The following is a 24,115-nucleotide window of genomic DNA, read 5'->3' as shown; positions in this document are numbered from 1 at the left end:
ATGGTAAACTATCTCCATATCATAATCTCGTATCAACTCTATCCATCTCCTCTGCCTCATATTAAGCTCTTTTTGAGTATCAATATACTTAAGACTTTTATGATCCGAAAATACCTTGAAAGTAGCTCCATACAAATAATGCCTCCACAATTTAAGAGCGATAACAACCGCCCCCAGCTCCAGATTATGCGTCAGATAATTTTCTTCATATGGTTTCAATTGTCTCGAAGCATAAGGTATCGCTCTCCCCCTTTGCATTAACACACATCCTAACCCATTCTTCAAAGCATCAGTATATACCTCGAAATTCTCACTCCCTTCAGGTAAAGCTAAGATAGGACCTGTGGTCAAGCGTTCCTTTAAGGTTAGAAAAGCTGTCTCAGAACTCTCATCCCATTTAAACCTGTTCTCCTTCCTCATCAAAGCTGTCAAAGGCTTAGCTACCTTAGAGAAATCTTTCACAAATCTCCTGTAGTAACCAGCCAACCCCATAAAGCTTTGTATGTCGGCCATGTTTTTCGGCCTCTCCCAGTTAGACACCACCTCAATTTTACCTAGATCAACTGACACTTCCTCCTTCGACACCACATGTCCCAAAAATGCTACCTTATCCAACCAAAATTCACATTTAATTAATTTAGCATATAAGTTATTCTCCCTCAAGATCTGTAATACAATTCTCAAATGATTCTCATGCTCCTCTTTATTCTTAGAGTACACCAATAAATCATCAATAAAGACGACAACAAACTGATCAAGGTAGGGACTAAACACTCTATTCATCAAATCCATAATTATTGCAGGTGCATTGGTCAATCCAAAAGGCATAGCCACAAATTCATAATGTCCATACCTCGTCCTAAAGGTGGTCTTAGGAATATTCTCCTCCTTAACTCTCAGCTGATGGTAACCCGACTTCAAGTCAATCTTAGAGAAAACTCCAGCTCCACTCAGCTGATGAAATAAATCATCAATTCTAGGCAAAGGGTACCTATTATTAATTATCACACTATTCAACTCCCTGTAACCTATACACAACCTCATACTCCCATCCTTCTTCTTAACAAATAAAACTGGTGCACCCCAGGGTGATACACTTGGCCTCACATAACCCTTATCTAACAACACCTCCAACTGCTTATTCAACTCCTCCAACTCCTTAGGCCCCATTCTGTAAGGTGCTTTAGAAATAGGTCCCGTCCCAAGTTTCAATTCAATATTAAAATCTACATCCCTCTTTGGTGGTAAACCTGGAATCTCATCTGGAAACACATCTTGAAACTCACTTACCACAGGAATCTCTCCTACGCCCTTCCCTTCCTCACGCAGGTCCCTCACGTGACACAAGATCAACTCTCCTCCCTTCCTGAAACACGACTTCAGGGTAACTGTTGATATAAGTCTCACCTTTGGTTTTACCACAAATCCCTTATAAGACACCCTTATTCCCTTCGGTCCCTTCAAGGACACTTTCTTTTGATGACAGTCAATAAAGGCTCTATTTTTACTCAACCAATCCATCCCCAAAATAATCTCAAAACCACCCAAAGGAAATTCTATTAAGTCCATGGAAAATAAAACCTCCCCGATAAGAATATTTATATTTTTATATATTTTGGTACAAGGTATAGACTCCCCAGAAGATATTTTTACTTCATCTTTTATCATTACAGGGTTAACTAATTCTAACACTTTAACATGGTCACTTAATATAAATGAGTGGGTTACTCCCGAATCAAATAAAATATAATATGGGTTAGAATTGGTTAGAAAAGTACCCGAAACCACATGTGCATCTCCCTCAGCAACCTCTTTACCCACCATGAACAATTTACCACTACTCTTGGCGCCACCCTGCACCGTCGATGCCGACACCGTGCCCGGCTTCATGGCACTGTTCTGGTTCTCTCCATTTCCATTGCCTTGATTATTGTTGAAGCGATTCTGAAAGTTATTGTTATAGTTGTAGGTCCTTTGATTATTCCAAGACCCATTAAAACGGTTGTTTCCATAGCTAGGTGGTGGTGTCTTATACCCAATTGAATTTCCACCACCAAATCCGTCGTTCATACTGTTCCTTCTCGCAGTGCTCCTACACTCAACAATTTTATGACCAAATCAACCACATCCATAGCATTGTGGCTTGCTCTAACTGCTCGCCCCACTCGCCCCTAAGCTGCGGCCGAACCCGCCACCACTTACAGTCCCTCCTGCAGAAAATGATCGGAACTGATTGTAATTCTGCTTCTTGCTTCCTCCAACTCCCTCACTACTAGTCTCTGCCTTTCTCTTTTCTCCCTTGTCTTTGTTTTCCTCCTTCACCATATCAGCAATTCTCTCAACATGTCCCGCTTTTTGATACACTTCCTCCACCGTACTTGGCTCCCCAGCTGCAAGCCTCTTCTTGATGCGTGTGGTTAATCCCTTCTCAAATATCAAAGCCAACACTTCCTCTCCATAGTTTAAGTCCGACACATACTCAACTAGCTCCATGAATCTGTTATGGTAATCTTCTATCGTCATCTCTTCCGTCATCTTAAATGCATAAAACTCTGACCTCATCCTACTCCAAACGTGCTCAGGTACGAACACACCTCTCATTGTATCCTTAAAGCCCTTCCAGGTGACAAAAGGTTCATCACTCCCTGTAACACCCCCACATACCCAAGGACCACCCTAGCATGAGAGACTGTTACCATCTCGGTTTCCCGAGGCTAGTATATCAAAAGTAACCATTCCAAAACATTTATTAAAGTATATAAAGTTAACGATTACATCATCTCAAAACCAACTCAAAAGAAATGTCTACTAGTACTCAAAACAATTGGAAACTTAAACAGCTAAACTCGTAACAGCGGAACCTAGACTCGAAGTGATGACATCCCATCTCGTTCCCGTAGCTAAAGACAACCATCACCTGTCACAATCTGCTTACCATCCCCGAATGGAGCACCACAGGTTTACAAAACAATAAGAACAACGGAGTCAGTTCACTGCATAATTAAAATAAGATAAAGTACGATGAAGATAAGCAGTTGTTCCACAATCCATTTCCAACTCCTAATCATATCTCGTAAGTGACTACACACTAAAGTGTGTAGCCCTGCCAGTGGGGGACCACATCTTTGCCCACCAAATCCCCGCTCATCAACGAGCGATAACCCTGTTCATTAATGTGCACATCCCCTCCTGTGGCGGGTTCCACAGAGGGCGAAACTAGGACGTGAAGCCACTCCCACAAGTGACTCCACTCAGCCGAGGACGCGCCTCGCGAACATCACCAACAACCATCATCACACCAACATCAAACTCCAATCCAACAACAACAGATAATTACAATATCAATCATACAAACAATTACCACATAATCTTAAATCAATTAAACAGTAAAACGAGTAGGGAAACCCTACCTTTTTCCAATCCAAGCACACACAAGCAATCAATATAAATTCTCCATGACACTGTCATCTACACAGAATAATCACATACGATCACCATAAACAATTCCCCCAAATTAACCCAAATCAATAATTAGGGCAAAACCCTAAATGACAACCTATTAACAGATTACAAAGTACTAGAGACTTACCAAAGAAATCGACGCAAGAGAGAAATAAACAAGGACTCACGAACCATCAACGATCGTGGGAGAGATTAGAGAGGATTAGAGTTACGTAGAATGTTTTAGGTTTTGTCAAACGTAAAAAGTGAAACAGTAAATCTGGATTTATAACTCTAATCGTCTCTAATCAAACCGCGGAAATAATCTCCATCAGACCGGATACTCGGTCGAGTATAAAGTATACTAGGCCGAGTATCCCCTACTCGGTCGAGTATTCTCATACTCGACCGAGTATTCCTGGACAGCAGCCTGACCAAAAATACACGACGCACTTACTCGGCCGAGTAAGTCATATTCGGCCAAGTAACAGACTTAGAAAAACCGTAGTATTACAGTCTTCCCTCCTTAAAAAGAACTTCGTCCCCGAAGTTCCAACCCAACTATAAAACATGAACACCTAACACTAACTCCACCAACCATGCTTACTTCCACAACACGGCTCACGATATCGTCTCAACTACAGCATAGCCTCTCGATACTAACTCCATAATACTATCAAAGTTTACTCACACTCATAAATACCATACTCACTGCCATCACCTGTAATAAAATCAACTACAACACAAATCCATCCATTATTCTACATTAACTCTCAAACTTCCAATTACTACAATATGTACAACCATCAAACTCTCTTTGTCGCATCCTACTCCTCTTAAGATAAATGTTACGTTCTCGTAACTCACTAATACTAGATCCTTATCTATATCTTCTCCTTATCCTCATCACCACCGCATGTCAACGATATCCGCCTATAACCTTAACACCTATCTACATCCATTCCTATATCCAATATTCTCTTACTCTAGCATTTCTCATACCTCAATTCATTCGGCACACCACCTAACCTATACCACAAAGTCCTTAGCATAACCATTACCGTAAATGACATACTTCTTTATACCTGCACTTATCCCCACAATCATAACTCGCAATCCACAATTGTTATACACACTCACACTAGATCCTCAAGTTCTCCTATTTATTACCATAAGACTCATCCATAACTTAACATAACACTAGTTCCAAATAAAGATTACGAACCACTTGTCGCTTCCAGCTCAGCGCACACACACTCCAGAAAAATCTTGCCACAACTATGTCAACCAATGCCTCATCTACAACAAGATCGAGAGTACCCTACAACTTCTCACCATTGTGTCCTATAAACAGAATATCACTATGCCATGACAACAACGGAAAACTACGCAACTTCCTTCCATATCATATTCTACCCTCACTCCTAAGCCGAAACTGATAAGAAATATTAATAAACAAAACAACACCCTATATGCCCAGACTGACACTGACAGGAAACAGCAGTAAACAAACAACAATCTATATAACTGATATATACTTTCGAAAGTTCATCTCATTCGTATCCCGCCTACTCCACCACGACTGATGACGACATTGCAATACCGCCACCAACAGCCGCACCGCAGCGCGAAAATACTCGTATCACAACATGAAGTACCATGCCTGGATCGCCACCCGAGGCACAACAACCACATCGATAATCATCGCAACTTATACAATTCCATAAACACTGACTCAGTACAACTTCCTTGACAAGAAAACTCCCTTAAGACCGCTTTTCTAGATCACAACACAATATATAACACGGAATAAACAGATACTAACCTTATGAATCTTATCCATACTATTACTTATGAGGCCGGAACCTCACACTATCATTTACAGATATCATACGTACACATACAAGTATAACTAGCCATTCCAGATCACCAAATTACCACTCTTTGAATACCATCCTATTAGGTTATCGTACACAACATATGACGCGGAACACATAAATAATGACTTATAACCATCACACCAACCATTACCCGTGAGGTCAGAACCTCGCACAAACATTTACACACATCATAGAACCAATAATCGAATCTAGCCAATCCTGATCACGTAAGTTACTACTTGACAATGGATATCTCTTACCACGAGCATAACTCAGATGCCGTTTATAACATATCCTCCCATCCACACAATTATCACCACCCGACAAACGTAACCATATCATAAGTACCCAACTACTAGCAAACACCTCATATATCCACATCTTATACTCCCTCACATCCATACATACCAATCAGGCCTCCACAAAATCAACCTTTTAGAACGACTAACTTCCCCATCACTACTACACAACCCGTGCATTTATGACGCTTTTTCCAGCGTTTTTCGACGCTTTAAAGCGTCAGTTTTTTTTGTTTATCGACGCTTTTAAGAAGCGTCAAGTTTTGGGCCGTCACTATTTTTTGACGCTTTTTTTGGTCACCAAATATGATGCTTTTAAGCGCCTTCATGGACTATTGACGCTTTTAATTGTCAACAAAATTGACGCTTTTAAGCGTCTTCGGTGGCTATTGACGTTTTTTTTTGTCAACAAATTTGACGCTTTTAAACGTCTGACACGTCTGTCGTGTACCTGTCAAAATAAACTAACTAAACTAACTATATAGCTAGGGAAGTCAGATCGATCTCCACAGGGAGGCAAGATATCTGTAGAAGTCCGTCTATTTGGTCACAAATGGGGGGGGATTGTTTGAATTGTTTTCTAAACTACGAAGTTTAAAGGAAGAGAAATAAAGGCAAGAGCAGTAAAGGCAAGAAATAAGTTTAAACTATCAGATAGAGAGGGACATGTCGGGAATTCGGTTCACTACGGTAGTCCAGTGACTCAGCTGTAAATGACTCAGACGAATTAATGTAAAACGGATGTGGAAAGGTCCTTTCGGTCCACTTTCTATCCTAAAATACCACTAACTTAACTTTCATTCTCGTCAAGGTAGTCTACTGTTCATAGCAGGCCTATTTAGTCCAATCTTTCGATCTAGGATTAATTTTAGCCAGATTAAAGAGATGACTCAGAAGCGTGCACTCAACTAAGTCGATAGATACAATTAAATTGCTATGGTGACAGAATCTCACAATTAATTCATCTATTTCATTTACTACATCGTCAGATTCCTAGCGCAGATCCCCTAATCCCAACATGAAAAGGGTTTAGCTACTCATATTGCTAATTAAACTATCAAAACTAACAGCAGATAAATTTCCAGCATTCAACATATTAAAACTATAATTAAATCGCATAAAGAGTAAATTAGGGCAAAGGAGATAAATGAAGCAAACGAGAAATTAAAGTAACCAAACGATTAATATTATTAAGAGAAGAGAAAGGAATTACGATCGTGCGAATCCGGCGTAAAGAACACAAAATCCGAGCAAAGTAAATCCAAGAACAAGGTTACAGTGAAAGGGAAAAAGCAACGTAGTAAAGTTCTCTGTAAAACTGATTAAGATAAAAGTTAGATAGTCCTAATGACCTAGTAAAGCGTGCTTAAATAGAAGAGTAAATAAGTTTTGCGAAATAAATCAACACACGGGCTGATTAAAGCCCATAATAGCAGAAACCACTCGATCGAGCAAAACCTTAGCATAATCTACTCGATCGAGTAGATAGTTACTCGATCGAGTAACTCAACTTCTCAGCAACTTTGGATCGAGTAGAAAACTACTCGATCGACCAACATGGGACGTAAAAACCACTCGATCGAGTGGTAAAACTGCTCGATCGAGTCCTTTGTCTTCAAATCAACTCAAGTCCATGCCCGACTGCCTCGTAATCCGTGCCTTGAGGCTTCCCAACGCAGTATCTCACTCTGGAAAATCCCGTCTCCTCTAAATGCATGCAAAAAGGACGAAAAAGAGTACGATTCCACTACTTTCGCGTTCATTTCTACAAAACGGGCAAAACGAACCAAAGTAGCCAATTCGGGGCAAAATACTATAAAAACAGTATAAAAACGCATAGAAATACGTGCTGAAATAGGCTAAAAAGACTATACAAAATGCACGTATCAAATCTCCCCAAACCGAACCTTTACTCGTCCTCGAGTAAACTAAAATGCAACTAATGGAACGGAAATGATAACTCAGAGCTAGCTTAACTTGTCTACTTGAACCAGTTTAATGCAACAAAAACTAACAGTTAAAGCTAAGCAGTCAATACGCAAACGAATTATAAGCTGTTCAGAAATATAGCCAACCTATCGACCTTGCAAGACCAACAAAATCGGACTCTCTCGTGGTCACTCTTTTCTCATGAAGCAAAGGGTGAATGTTATATGTAAAAGAGAGAAGAAAAGACAGTCACTACCTAACTGTGACCTACATAGCATGCATGCAACAAAAATGAAAGAATTCAAGTACTAATGCACACACTCCAACCAATAATGTCCGTCACAGCCGAGGGCCTACAAATAATATGGGAATAGTGAGGTTCAGGTGAGAAGAGGCAAAACATGTTATGGAAATGTGGAGGTAAAAGCGTCAAGCTAGTTCCTAACAGGACCATAATAAACCATCCGAATCTCAACTGACTGAAAAACCAAGTACAAGTGCCCTTCATTTGGCACACAACTCACTAAACTCAAACACAATCTCCTCAAAAATATAGAATAAGAACGGAGGAGTCAAACGGTCACAAATTTTCCTTTTTTTAATACCGTCTGAATGGACTAACTGAAATAAAACAAACTCTTTTTCTTAAACTTCTTTTTTTTTTCTTCTGTTTCACGTTTCCAGCTTTTTCTTTTTTTTTTTTCATTTTTCATTTTTTTTCTTTCTTTCTTTCACGTTTCTTTTTTTTTTCTTTTTCAATTCTTTTTTTTTTCATACTCCCTTCCTTTACTTTCACCAACTCCGTACAAAAGAGATACGAGCCAAACTGCAGACGGAAACTCATACCACAAAAGACATACTAACTAGCTTGGCTAGGCAGGCTTAGTTTGGGATGTAGCTAATGGGTTAAAAAGGCAAGTTTTGGTTTATGTGGAGATAAAAGGGTGAAAAATATAAGGAAAGGGAAAATTTTCAAGCACCTCCCTGCATGTGACACCAACCACAAACCCGAATATGTGCATTTGACAAGAAATTGAATGTCATAAATGTGCAAAAAAGATGAACATGCTATGCAAGGAGTACTGTTCTCAATTCCTAATGAACTGGTCATGAATGTCACCAGTTATGGGCTCTAAAACTCAGAATTAATGAAGTAGTTTGCAAATTTATCAGGTCAAGTCTAAACAGTCAGCTATATTTGAACAGAAACTCGTAGACTGTGCGTATGACAAAGCTAGTAACTATCAATAAAAGTGCAAGGCTCAAGTAAAATGACAAGTTATAGTGCATTATCATCATGGAAATCTACCGTTCCGACTCAACCTATATGCAAAAATAAACGAGAAATTTTTTGAATTTTTCTAATTTTTTTGTATTTTTGATTTTTAATGAAAATAAACAACAATGCAAAGCTGAAAAATAAACGTGAATGCAAAACAAATGCAAATGCAGACTCAAAAGGATGCAATACCCTCCCTAAACCAAAACGGACAACGCCCTCGTTGTCCTCCAGCATACACCAGCAGATATATACAGAGGAACGGGAATATACAACCAATAAGAAAATAAAAACAAAAAATAAAAGGAGACAAAAAGAAAAGAGTAAGAGATACATACAAAAGACGAACTTCCCCAAACCAGCCAGAAAATTGGGGAAGTGAGTAGACCAGTAGCTACTCGTCGTCGTCGTCGTCCACCACCGTGTACTCCGGATTAGCCTCCTCCTCTCTCCTCCTCCGCTCCTCAACTCGAGCTCTCTCCACTGCCATCTCAGGGTCCTCGTCCTCGTCCTCCTCGTCAGCAGACTCCGAGTACCCCTCAACTGGGTACCGGAAGAAGGAAGGGTGTGGCCAGCCCTCTGGGATCGGACGGTGTCGCCTCAAGTGGTACTCGTACAGAGGGTGTAAGGTCAGAGCTAAGTTCCTCTCCATACGAGCCTGTCGCTCAGCAATCTCAAGTAACAAACCGTCACGGCGCCCTTGGTCCATGACCGCGGACGCCACAAAGGGTGGAGCTGATGCAAAGTAGCCCCGTAGGGGCCACCGAGCACATGTGTCTCAGTCGGTGGGAGTGGGAGTAGTAGTAGTAGTGGGTGTAGGGGTCGGGATGGGAGTAGCCGTGGAAGGCTGGGCACTCCCTGAAGGTGTGGACCCCTCTCCAGTCTCAAGACGCCGCTTCTTGGCGGCGGGTGCAGCAGGAGGTGGTCGGGGTAGAAGGTGAAGGTCAGGCAGTGGTGGAAGTCGGGCACCCCTAGCAACAGTAGGCAGGGGGTCTAGACGGGGGAGAGTGTCACAGGGTAAGTCTACAGACAGAAAGCCGTCTATCTTCCATGTATGGTAGTCTGGGGTCAGCCAATGCTGAGAGAGCATGGCATCCAGACTCAGTAGCCTCTCTCCCTCGAGGTACTGCAAGTCATGAGGCCAAACGGGGAAGAAGGAACGAGCAAGAATGGTGGCTATGCCACCGCAAGAAATAGTTCCCGTCTCCTTCAGCCCCTGGCTCTGAAGGTACTGGGTGTTCAAGTAAGCTATGTTGAGGGTGAAGGATCCTCGCAGTCAATGTTTAGGTAACCGCCCAGGATGGAGAGCTCGGTGTTTGTTATGTTGTTCGGCTCCTTTCTGCCGAAAATAGTGCTCCCCATCAATCTAAGAAAACAACGGACAAGGGGCAAGGTGGACCTGTTGGAGCTTTTGCTCCCTGAAAGTGGTCTGGGCCAGGTTCCGCTAAAGCTGACAAAAGACCCTCCTAGGGGGTGCAGTCTCTCCCGTAGAGGAGAGACCAAGTCTCCTACCAAACTCCTCTAAAGTAATCGGAAAAGTCCGGTTAAACAACCGGAAGGACACTGAAGAACTAGTGGGGTCAGCATCGTGTGCCCCAGAGGAGAAGGTAAAGGAGCTGAGAAACTCGAGGCTCAGCTCCAGAAAGGTGCGGCCGCTCATAGTGATGAGTCCGGCCATCCCCGTGCCCCGTAGCAAAGCGAAAACCGACTCGTAAATGCCGAGTCTCACAAGTGCCGATTTCTCAAGAAATCGGGAAGGTACAAACACGCAGCCTAGCAGGTGATAAAACTTCTTACGATGGAAAGCGTTAACAAAATGTACCTACGGATAGTCCGGGTGAGGGTCGAGGGAGGTGTCCCCTCGGACTGTGACCGTGCCAGAAGTAGACGGAGCAGCAGCTGAAGTAGAAGGAGCGTCGGAAGTGGAAGTAGCGGAAGCTGACGTAGAACGGTAACGCCCACGACCTCGGCCCCGACCTTTGGAACTCAAAGCAGAAGCCCGTGCAGTGACGGTGTGAGGAACCAGGGCTGCTCTAAAAGCGGCACTGCAACGAGCGAGTCCACCACAGGTGTGAAAATAGCGGTGGAGCGAAGTAGTGGCTGCTTGTGGCCACCATCAAAGAGAGACTAGCGGCGGTGCTAGCGGTGGTGGTTGTCGTAGAGGAAGTGGCGGCCCGAAATCGAGGTAGCAGAGCTAGCTGGAGTGAAAACTGTACCTGCAGCTGAAACTAGGAACACTGGGGCTGCGGTACTGACTAAAGTGGAGGCGGTGGTAACAGCAGGGACCACCATCTCACTCAAGGATGGGCTAGAAGTGGTGCTAGTAGAAGGTAGTGAGATAGACTCCATCCTGTAAACATAAGGAAGGGGGTATGATAAGAAAATAGCGGCTAACAGTGGCTAAAGCAGCACGAAAAACCAGCAGAGTAACAGCATGTGAATCCCCAAACAGTCGAAAATTCGACTTCAGCCCTTAAAATTCCCAATATCCCTCAAAAATTTCGAATTACAGCATGTAAATGGCGATAAGGCGGGCATAACAGGTAATGACAACGGCAATTAAGCAACAATAAAGTTACTGGGCAAATTACAGCAACAAGAACCATAATGACAAATCGAAAATTTCGACATCCCTGAACCCATATCGCAAAAATCGTGTAAAATTCGAAATAAACATGCAACAACAGCGAGGAATGGGGATTGATCATCAAGCAAGACAAGTAAGGGCAGACAAAGATAATTAAAGTCGAAAAATTCGACTAAACCAACAATTTCGAAACCCTAATTCCATTTTACCTTATGAAAATGCAAAAGTAATGAAATCAAAATGCAATGAAGGTAGAGGAATCACTTACTTGATGAGAATAACCTACAAATTGCAATCAATCTTAAAAAAAAAACAAGCAAAAATGGCGATTTCTTTGTTCGAAAACCGCGAACCCTAAACTCGCTTTAAAACCGTGTAAAGGAGCACGAATCAAGGAGAAAACAAAGGGCTTTGGAAGATTAATTAACAAGCAACAAATTGTAGGTGACGGATTTGGTGATTGGGCAAGAAAAATGAGGATATGGGGGATTTTTGGATTGCAATTAGGGAAGAGGGAGACGAAAATTAGGTGAAGAATGAATTAGAAACAAAAATAAAGAGTTTAAAAGAAAACTCCATGTGTTCTCTGCGAATTCACTCGATCGAGTGGTTTAAAACTACTCGATCGAGGACTTTGATGCTTCACCTACTCGATCGAGTAGAATTCTACTCGGTCGAGAACTCCTCTTTTATGCTTTACTCGATCGACTGAAAAGAAGCATTCGATCGACCATTTTTCACTCGATCGAGTACAAAAAGTACTTGATCGAGCTCTTTTCTCTCGTAAGCTCTTTAATTTCGTCATTTCTTCCTTTGGAATGCGTAAAAATTCCCCAAACCTGCATAAAAACACGTGCAAAAATATCCCAAAATACCAAATACGTAGAAGAACAGTCTATATTCTTAAATCTACGCTAAAAACTGTCTAAAAACTAATTGTCCTAATTAAAATCAATAAAAGAAATTCAACGGAAAATTTAAAAATTATTTTTACAAGGTGTTACACGGGGCATTTCCCCGCTCAATTCCCAATGCAATTCAGTAGCCCCGTGGAGGCTCTTGACTGGAGGACGTCATCTCAGCAACATTGATTGTCCTCTTCAACTTCCATGAGCTTGAATTTGAATCATTTAATTCTTTAGGAGGGGAATAGTTCACATCCACATAAGCACGAACTTTCCTCATCCTTGCTCCTTTATCACCGTCTTGAGCATCCTCATCTCCAATTTGATTGACAGTAATTGCACAACACCTTTTGACAGCTCCTTCATTGCTTTCATCCTGCTGCGGCAAAAGGAAAGCAGACGAACTTTCCTCCTTTTTGCTCTCAATCTGAGGTGGAGGGGTAACAATAGCAGCATAATACTCCAAATTTTCATCTGGAGTGTCAATAATAGGGTTAATAGAAGAGAGAGCATTGCAAGGCTGAGGTTGCATGGGAGCCCTCTGGAGCTTAGACTGATGGAAAACGCTCCTCATCCCCTACCTGAAAGGTCAAAGTCTTCCCCCCGACGTCTATTACTGCACGGGCAATAGACAAAAATGGTCTCCCTAAAATAATAGGGGTGTGTGCATCTTCGGGGATGTCTAAGACAACGAAATCAACGGGAATAAAGAACCTCCCGATCTGAACAGGTATGTCTTCTATTATACCTAGTGGTCGTGATATACTACGGTCGGCCATCTGGACACTCATGTTGGTGCAACTCAGCTTTGTCAAACCAAGTCTCTTAGCCAGAGACAACAGTAAGACACTCACGCTAACGCCTAGATTGCATAGCGCGTTATCAATCAAATGGGTACCGATATGAGACAGAATTGAAAAACTACCCGGATCTGACTGTTTAGGAGGTAACTTATTTTGAAATAGGGCTGACCCCACCTCAGTCAAAGCTACTGTCTCATTATCACTAATATTCCTCTTACGCGATAAAATTTCTTTCATAAATTTAAGGTAAGAGGGTACCTTTGTTAGCAACTCGGTGAACGGCACAGTGACTTCTAAGCTTCTCAGGAGTTCGACAAATTTGCCGAATTGTTAATTAGCTTTAGTATTCTGCAGCCGCCTCGGGAAGGGAACCGTGATGGGTATCTCGAGTCCCTTGTTTCTCTCTTCCAATGTATCACCCGGAGCAAGCTCTGTATCCTTTGGACGCTTCTTACCTCTCGAACGAGGTCTTTCTGGTGATTTCTCGCTTAATCAAGCACTAGCAGGCTCTCGAACAAGCTTCCCGTCATCTAAACTACTCGATCGACCAAATTGCCCATTCGATCGAGTGCTTTCTTCAAAAATATCACTCGATCGAGTGGAAATCTCACTCGATCGAACAACTTCACTTTCCTATTCACTCGATCGAGTAGAACAACCACTCGATCGAGCACTTTCATCACCAAATCTGCTCGATCAACCTCCAGAAACCAGTCGATCGAGCACTTTCTTAGCCGTCAGCTCATTTTCTTCGCCAGAACACTGTTCACCATCAGTTATAGCCTTCCTCGGGTCTGATTTCAACGCTTCCGGTCCCTCATATGAACGACCGCTTCTCAGATTAATGAAATTTACCGTCTCATGTGGATTCTTCTCATTTTGAGTCGGTAATTGACACTGCTTTCTTGAGGATTGATTCGTGGCTAGTTGGGCAACTTGAGTTTCAAGTGCCTTAATGGATGCATTTTTCTGTTGATCACTCAGCTACCACTGCTTCGTAAAAGACTGAAACATGGACTTTAGCTCACCAATTTCACTCACCCCACCGGAAGATGATGCACCGTGATTAGGAGGAGTGAAGGAAGGAGGCTTCTGAAAGCCTTGTTGATTCTTATGTGGAGGGACATACGGATGCTGCTGGTGCGGAGGAGGAGTAGGATTGAGCACATTTTGACTAGTCCACCTCAAATTGGGATGGACTGCCCCTTGATTGTTGTAATAGGAACTCCCTCCTTGCCTATATTGTTGAAAGGCAAGGACTTGTTCCTTCTCCACAAGACAGCCAACAGCAGTGTGGCCATCATTACTCCCACATCTCTCACATGAAACGGTCTCTCCTCTAGTAAGAACATGGACCGTATGAGGCTCCCCGGCAGCTTGTAACTCCAACTTGTCAAATCTAGCATTCATGGCTTCCAGTTGAGCCACAACCTGCTTATCGACTGCATGAACTGTTCTTATGCTATCCCTCGGGTTCCCATACTCAGCACTGTGATTCGCCATCTCTTCAATAAGGGCCCATCCCTTATCGTCATCGGTATTCTCCTGGAATCTTCCACTGGATGACGTATCAAGTATGGCTCTGTGGTCATCATACATCCCATTGTAGAACTGATTTGCTATAAACCATGGGTCAAAACCATGGTGAGGAATAGACCTCACCAACTTCTTGAATCGGGACCACGCCTCATATAAAGTCTCATCGAGAGCCTGTCTGAAACTGGTAATCTTGGCCCTCAGCAGATTGGTGCGCTGTGGAGGGAAATATCTCTTGTAAAAGGCAAGAGCAAGAGACTCCCAATCTGTGACACTGCACTTGTGCGATCCAACTCGATCGACCACTCCTGGTGAGTCGATCAAAGAGAAAGGAAATAGAACCTCCTTAATCTTGTCTTGAGTTACCCCCTTAGTGGCGGGGATAGTAGAACAATAGTCTGTAAAGACCTCCATGTGCTTCCTCGGGTCTTCACCTACCACACCTCTATAAACATTTCTCTCCACCAGATTGATGTAAGAAGGACGGATGTCGAATGTATTCCCATCCTCAGTCTGGAGATTGAAACCCTTTGGAATCGAGGTTGCTTTAGGCACTGAATGACTAGAAAGTTTTGGCATCTTTACTGTAGAAATCAGACAGTCTTCTTCGAAAAGAGAGTGATGTAGCTCTGGCTCGAAAGTACTAAAGTCTTCCTTTCGTGATTTTCTCTGCAGACGGAGTCTATGCCTGAATAGTCTCTCTGGTCCAATCAATGAAACTAACTCAAACCTGTCGACACGGGCATAAACAACACTGAAAGAAAATGAATAAGAACTGCCTCAAGGAATAAAAATTCCCTGAGACGGATAAAATAAACGAAACAAAAACAGATAGGGCAATTGCCTCCCCGGCAACGGCGCCAAAATTTGACACGTATGTCGTGTACCTGTCAAAATAAACTAACTATATAGCTAGGGAAGTCAGGTCGATCTCCTCAAGGAGGCAAGATATCTGTAGAAGTCCGTCTATTTGGTCACAAATGGGGAGGATTGTTTGAATTGTTTTATAAACTACAAAGTTTAAAGGAAGAGAAATAAAGGCAAGAGCAGTAAAGGCAAGAAATAAATTTAAACTATCAGATAGAGAGGGACATGTCGGGAATTCGGTTCACTACGGTAGTCCAGTGACTCAGCTATAAATGACTCAGACGAATTAATGTAAGACGGATGTGGAAAGGTCCTTTCGGTCCACTTTCTATCCTAAAATACCACTAACTTAACTTTCATTCTCGTCAGGGTAGTCTACTGTTCATAGCAGGCCTATTTAGTCCAATCTTTCGATCTAGGATTAATTTTAGCCAGATTAAAGAGATGACTCAGAAGCGTGCACTCAACTAAGTCGATAGATACAATTAAATTGCTATGGTGACAGAATCTCACAATTAATTCATCTATTTCATTTACTACATCGTCACATTCCTACCGAGATCCCTAATCCCAACATGAAAAGGGTTTAGCTACTCATATTGCTAATTAAACTATCAAAACTAACAATGAGATAAATTTCCAAAGATTCAACATATTAAAACTATAATTAAATCGCATAAAGAGTAAATTAGGGCAAAGGAAATAAATGAAGCAAACGAGAAATTAAAGTAACCAAACGATTAATATTATTAAGAGAAGAGAAAGGAATTACGATCGTGCGAATCCGGCGTAAAGAACACAAAATCCGAGCAAAGTAAATCCAAGAACAAGGTTACAGTGAAAGGGAAAAAGCAACGTAGTAAAGTTCTCTGTAAAACTGATTAAGATAAAAGCTAGATAGTCCTAATGACCTAGTAAAGCGTGCTTAAATAGAAGAGTAAATAAGTTTTGCAAAATAAATCAACACACGGGCTGATTAAAGCCCATAATAGCAGAAACCACTCGATCGAGTAGAATCAAACCACTCGATCGAGCAAAACCTCAGCATAATCTACTCGATCGAGTAGATAGTTACTCGATCGAGTAACTCAACTTCTCAGCAACTTTGGATTGAGTAGAAAACTACTCGATCGACCAACAGGGGACGTAAAAACCACTCGATCGAGTGGTAAAACTGCTCGATTGAGTCCTTTGTCTTCAAATCAGCTCAAGTCCATGCCCGACTGCCTCGTAATCCGTGTCTTGACGCTTCCCAACGCAGTATCTCACTCTGGAAAATCCCGTCTCCTCTAAATGCATGCAAAAAGGACGAAAAAGAGTACGATTCCACTACTTTCGCGTTCATTTCTACAAAACGGACAAAACGAACCAAAGTAGCCAATTCGGGGCAAAATACTATAAAAACAGTATAAAAACGCATAGAAATAGGCTAAAAAGACTATACAAAATGCACGTATCAACGCCTACATGGACTATTGATGCTTTTAATTGTCGACAAATTTGACGCTTTTAAGCGTCTTCAGCGACTATTGATGGTTTTATGTGTCACACGATGAGACGGAATTTGGCGTCAAATATTTATATATTGACACTTCTTGTCACGGTATAATTTCGGCTTTTTGATTTTTGATAAAATCGTAGAGATTAATTTAATAGACCTATAAATAGTACAGTACTACTAGCTATTACTAAATCATAAAAAAAAATGCAATATATAAAATTAATAACATACCCATGTACTTTTTTAAATAATCATACGTTATGATACATATATCGTCTCCGTCACAAATACAATAGCTAGCTAGCATTGACAATTTAACTAAATATAAACTAGTACGTACTTTATAGTACGACAAAATCAAAAATATCAAAAGGGATCAGGAAGATAGTAAAATCCAACTAAAGTTGTCCAAAAAAATCGTAAAAAATGCTACGTAACTAGCTAGACAAAGACACCGCGTAGTTTGAATGTGGTAAGGGCTTCAATTATGTAGGCGCAATGTCAAAGGGACTTCAATCAACATATGAAGGCGCATCTTCAATCAACATATGACGGTGAATCATCACCATCTGATTAATCTGAAACCTATAATGCGCAAACAAAATATAATTTATATGAATATGTTTGATTAGTATAAATACACTAACGGCGCTTTATATATCACAAAAATGTTTCAAAATTTTATGTTTTATCGGTCATATTATTGAGTGACCTCATAATCTACCTTTTCTTCAACCAAAATAACCCACTAAACAATAATAAAGACTAGGGATGAGGCTGATAGCAAACTGAAACCATATCAACTTGAAGGAAAATACGAATCTATTTTTGGATCTGAATCAATCATCCGAACGAGGCAAGAATAGTCTTGGATAATTTTAAGCCAAATCTAAAACCGATTCAATGCCATGCCTAGATGGTCAGTAAAATTGGGGAACTTGGCTAAAGAAAGCCAGGAGCACAAGCAAGACATGAATTGCTATATCAGAGAATGCGACACCAAAAAAGAGGGAAAACCGATAAACAAGTGATGTAGGAGGGAGGACATTTAAGGGACAACATGTTTATACACAGTATTCAGAGCTTTCTAGCAATGGTCCAGCAGGTGTAATATTCGAATCCCAAACAAGGGGGAAAGGTACGTATGATTAGGATTGGCAAACAGGTTATTTGGGTCGGCAATGAGTAACAAGTAGGGTGAATTCCACAGATTTAAGCGACATTCACACTCACATATTGAACCCCTTTGACATTGGCTAAGAATCAAATCGAAATTGAAAGAGGTGGAATTCAATGTTTATGCTCCTCCATTTACGATCACTCGAACTCAATGAACCAGAGGATGTTGAAGCTTATGTCTATTTTATCTAGTTAGTTCCTGGTGAGCGATACTTTATAGAAAAATTACCAGCCAAATCATGTCAATATGGAATCAGGAACATAATTAAAAAAGAAACTCAAATTAACAAGAATCTTAAAACTACAAACGAAAACCCTAAATTTCATAATTGAACTTAAAATCAAACGAAAAATAAGATTCAAAATTAAACAAAGAACGAAATCGAATTCAGATAACACCGAACTATCTGAATATGTCCCGAAAGCAATAACTTAATAATCTTTGTTGATGATCAAAATTATGAAGCACGCCCATAACCCAATTAAAGCAATTAAATTAACATCAACAACATACAACTAATCGAAAATAAATGAGAAAACCGTACCTATGATATGTAATAAGCAGATTGTATCGTTTTTGTGAGTCGAAGAATTGTAATTGATTGGCAATTGAATCGTGACCATCCGACGAATCTGAAACCTATAATGGCAAACCAAAATATAATTAACATGAATATATCTGAATAGTACGTAAGCGGAAGTCCTGGAATAACATAAATAAAACAGTGAATCGAGTAGTAGCGAATAATTTAGCTAGATCACAACTATGAGCATTTGTTCTACATACCTAAATTTGTAGGTACTCATCAACGAACATAATCTTCAAATATAAAGATATACACTAGTATATAGAACTTGTGGAATTGGGAAACAATATGATAGCATACGATGCCAGCTTAACAACTCGTAAAAGACCAAAGACATTGTTAAACATTAGAAAAGAACTGTCTAGAAAACGAATATTACTCATCAAAATAAATGAGCAATTTCATTAGCAGTTATACATAATAATGCAAGAGTAACACTCCCCACTTAAATAGTTAACTTAAGAAAGCATAAAATGATAGCAAATGGATATGCACCACATATAGAGATCTTGTATATAACTCTCTTATAATATGTTGTTACAAATCAGGATAAATGAAATAACTTCGTTTAGTCTGTCCAGCATTCAAAAGGCAAAAGTCCATATGTATGTCCATTATGTTATAGTCAGATATAAAGAATGGCTATTATGATAGTGTTCGATCAGAAAAGCAATAATAGAAATAGAATTGAGAAATCATCTGGTATGTTAGCATATTTGGAGGACGAATTGGTCCCTATCTCTCATCACCTGAATCGGATACAATGAGGGAAGACGATACAGCTGCTGATGTATTTTTTTTTTTTTGCACTTCATCCTCCTTCATCATCATCTGAACCCGTGTTCTTTAGCTTCGATAACTCATCATTGATCAAAGTGATCTTTATTATTCTACAACAATAACAAAAATATCAGGACATATTCAGCCATAAACAAATTATACTAACTAAAAAATAATTAAAGCTTTTGTTATGTTATCGTGTTCAAGCTTATACTTTAAGTTATGATTGGTTCAGGTTGTACAAGAGACTCGCCTAATGTTTGAACCATAAAATTCTACATTTTAGTTATTTGAATTCTCTGTATTACACCGCTCCTCTTTGTTACTGGGCTCCTAATCACTTTCCAGACTTATAGTTTTGGCTTTTTTTTCTATTTTTTTTGGGACCACCCTCCTCGAGTCATACATGACATACCTAATCCAAGTGATGGTGATTCAAGCGCAGTTCTCACAGTTACTAACCATTATCAAAAATCTTGACCCGACAAAAGTCAACAATACGCTTTCAAGGAGATAAGGCAGATCTTGTTGTAGCTGTAATAATTATCGTTTGCTATACTGGCACATTAACATTGAAGTTATTGACAAAATGATTGTCATTGAATTGATTCCATTGCTACACAAAGGAATGCCACAATGATTCTCATAGAATATCCTACTTTTAATTCCATTGTCACACACATGAAGCCCATACGTTATAGTCAATCAGTAACATAGCTACATATTAATTGAAATAATAATTAGCAATACAATACTTTGTAAGATCACAATCTTTATGAAGCAGAGGATAACAAAACCCCTTCTTTTGGATCCAAACTTGATAATAACCATAGCAATTGTAGAGGAAACAAGCCCAAAATCACAAATCATGGATAATTAAATCTAAAGTTTACTAACAAGCTAAAGAAGAATTACAATTAATCGTCTACATAAAAATATCCAGAAAAATTAAAGAAAAATCATGACTTTGTATTTGTAGATTCTATATTATCATACGTGCCTATAATTCGACTAAATCGATTACGATTTAGCAATAACTTCCGAGTAATTTTAGTAGTAGTTAGGTAAAAACATAAATTGGAAAATCAATGAGAAGTAGAACCGAATCTATGACTGCTTGTGAAGAATCGGAATTGAATTACCAATCTTTGCTGATGATTGAACGAGAAAGTGCGGAAGATGATGATTGAATTAGATAAGGATATAGGGTTTTTCATGATGATCGAACGAGAAAGTGCTGATATATGATGATTGAATTATAAATTGCCAGTGGGTTAGGGTTTTTCTTCTGAAGAATGCGAAAAGTTATAAAGATTGTGTGGTATGCGGGAATGGGAATAACTGATAGTGGAGGGTCATTAGGTGAAAATTAGAAAATTTCAAAATTGCGCCTTATTTACTAGAGAGTGGCGGTCATATCAAGATATTAAAATGGAGGGTTAATTATACGGTCGACGCTTTATGAAAGCGTCTATACAGAAGCGTCATCAATGTAAGGGATTTGTTGTAGTGCATTTAACATCATCCTTAACCACTAGTGACAACACTACGACACCACCATCTTTCATGCAACTACTCTCTTACTATCACTTCTTAATATAAGAATCTGTTTCCTCTCTTTGGCTATAATCCCAAATAACGAACATCATTTCCATCAAAAAATTTACCTCAACATTCTTTCCAATTCTATCCTTAATTGTATCGTCACCTAACTCTCCACCAAAATCTCATATTGTGCAAACACTTTACCAGCTTCTTACTCCCTTGATACCTCGAAACTCACGGCTAACATGTCGTCCTGCACTCTTATATAACCATTAACTCACACCCTTTCATGATGTTATCGTACATTTCCATGATTCCTTACTTTCATGTTCCAAAACTTTGGTCAACGTCCTCCCAGCTTACTTCCATCCAATAATACCAATTAATAAATCATCTCCTTCCTTCTTCTACCTAACTCTTTAGTAATCCGGTTACCTTCTTGTTGCTCCACAACTCAAATCCCCTTAATTCATATCAATATCCTCTCATTTTTTCTTATCACTGATCCTCTCCCATCATACTACTCACTCACACTTGTCACCATCAAGTCTACACAACTAACGGTTACTCTTCAATTAGTTGTATCTTCCTTTCGTATCCCTAGAAAACAAGAAATTAACCTCATACCGTTGATTGCCCAAAGAATTATACACTAGGCTCACCTCTGGATAATCCAAATTTCCAAACTCGGCCGCTATCTACACATCACGGTATAACTCGATCTCACTATACACCATTCGTTTCCATCCCTTTATAATGACCTTCTATCACATATATCCTTAACCAACACAATCTTAACCGTCTCCCTCCATAAACCCTTACATAACCCAATTTGCCACTATTCGCATCCCTCATCTCAATCTTTGCATTCTCTCGTTTCTTTACACTTACATCACCCTTGCCCATATACACTTATTTTACATTACTCAACGCGCGACTATATCACTCACCACATCTCATAAAACATGCTCCCTGCCTTGATAAGTTCATCAATCTTCCCTTTCCTTTTCCACTATCCCTCACAACCACGTATAACTCATGTCCTCCCTACTCAACACATATCCCTCATAAGCCAGCATTCCTCACATCATAGCATCTGGTAACTTACGTATCAAGACCGTCACATATGTAAAAGAATACTTTTAGATCCAAAACATACATGTGCACATAACCTACGACTCAAAAAATATGTAAGAACGTAGCCGCCGTCTCAAAACAAGTGCCCAAAGAGATACTCGATCGAATGCATGACGTACTCGGCCGAGTACAGGACACTCGGTCGAGTAATGAGGCTACTCGGCCGAGTTCACGACTCCAGAAGCTGAACAGAATTATCACGGAAAGATTACTCGGCCGAATATGGGTTACTCGGTCGAGTATGAAAGATACTCGGCCGAGTAGGGCCTACTCGGTCGAGTACCGGTACAGTTCCCAGCAACGTCCAGTTTTCATAATTAAACAGTCATATCTCACTCGTTACTTGGTGATTTTGGGCGTGTGACCTATCGTTAGAATCGTAAGAGGACAAGCTATCACCTCCAATTGGAATTATAGCAATATCATTTCTACAACTCGACTTTATGACAGTTTTAAGACAGCCCTTCCATAATTGGTCTTCATACAAATCAAATTTTCTAAACAAAACAACTTGAATAAGGCAAACAATAACAACTCAATACTTCTAAAAACCAGTACATAGGTGAAACTTTATCATGCCCATATATAAATTAAACACAACATTCATATATATAGACGCATGACCTTAATCACATGCTACTACCAACAAACCAAACATTAACATCATCATGATCATATAGACATACCCCACATCACATTACATATACTCCAATCACTTCCATTCAAGCTAAAAATATACTTCACCAACATACACTTAACGGCATACAACAGATAACGATCCCTTGACACCCCATCGTGACCGTCTCAAGTTGTAAGGGCCTCAATGCGACTCCGGGACGTCTCCCAAGTCTTTGCGGTAGCTCCAAACAACTCTCCCCGGGTTCATTTTATTTAGACTCCCTATGTTCATCAGGTTCATTGGTTTTAGGTTCCAGAATCGTCGCTCTGATACCACTTTGTAACACCCCCACATACCAAGGTGCCTTACTAAGGACCACCCTAGCATGAGAGACTGTTACCATCTCGGTTTCCCGAGGCTAGTATATCAAAAGTAATCATTCCAAAACATTTATTAAAGTATATAACGTTAACGATTACATCATCTCAAAACCAACTCAAAAAAAATGTTTACTAGTACTCAAAACAACTAGAAATGTAAACAGCTAAACTCGTAACAGCGGAAGCTAGACTCGAAGTGATGACATCCCATCTCGTCCCCGTAGCTAAAGACAACCATCACCTGTCACAATCTGCTCACCAACACCGAATGGATTACCACAGGTTTACAAAACAACAACCACAACAACAACAACGAGGTCAATTCACTGCATAATTAAAATAAGACAAAGTACGATGAAGATAAGCAGCTGTTCCACAATCCATTTCCAACTCCCAATCACATCTCGTAACTGACTACACACTAAAGTGTGTAGCCCTGCCAGTGGGGGACCACAGCCTTGCCCACCAAATCCCCGCTCATCAACGAGCGATAACCCTATTCATTAATGTGCACATCCCCTTCTGTAGCGGGTTACACAGAGGGCGAAGCTAGGGCGTGAAGCCACTCCCGCAAGTGACTCCACTCAGCCGAGGACACGCCTCGCAAACATCACCAACCACCATCATCACACCAACACCAAACTTCAATCCAACAACAGTAGATAATAATCATAATATCAATCGTAGAAACAATTACCACATAATCTTAAATCAATTAAGCAATAAACCTAGTAGAGAAACCCTACCTTTTTGCAATCCAAGCACACACAAGCAATCAATAGAAATTCTCCATGACACTGTCACCTGCACACAATAATCACATACCAACACTATAAACCATTCCCCAAAATTATCCCCAAT

The sequence above is a fragment of the Silene latifolia genome, chromosome Y (genome assembly GCF_048544455.1).
Source record: "Silene latifolia isolate original U9 population chromosome Y, ASM4854445v1, whole genome shotgun sequence".
Classification (NCBI taxonomy): Eukaryota; Viridiplantae; Streptophyta; class Magnoliopsida; order Caryophyllales; family Caryophyllaceae; genus Silene; species Silene latifolia.
The sequence above is the reverse complement of the archived record's forward strand: the minus strand, read 5'-3'. Positions refer to the sequence as shown.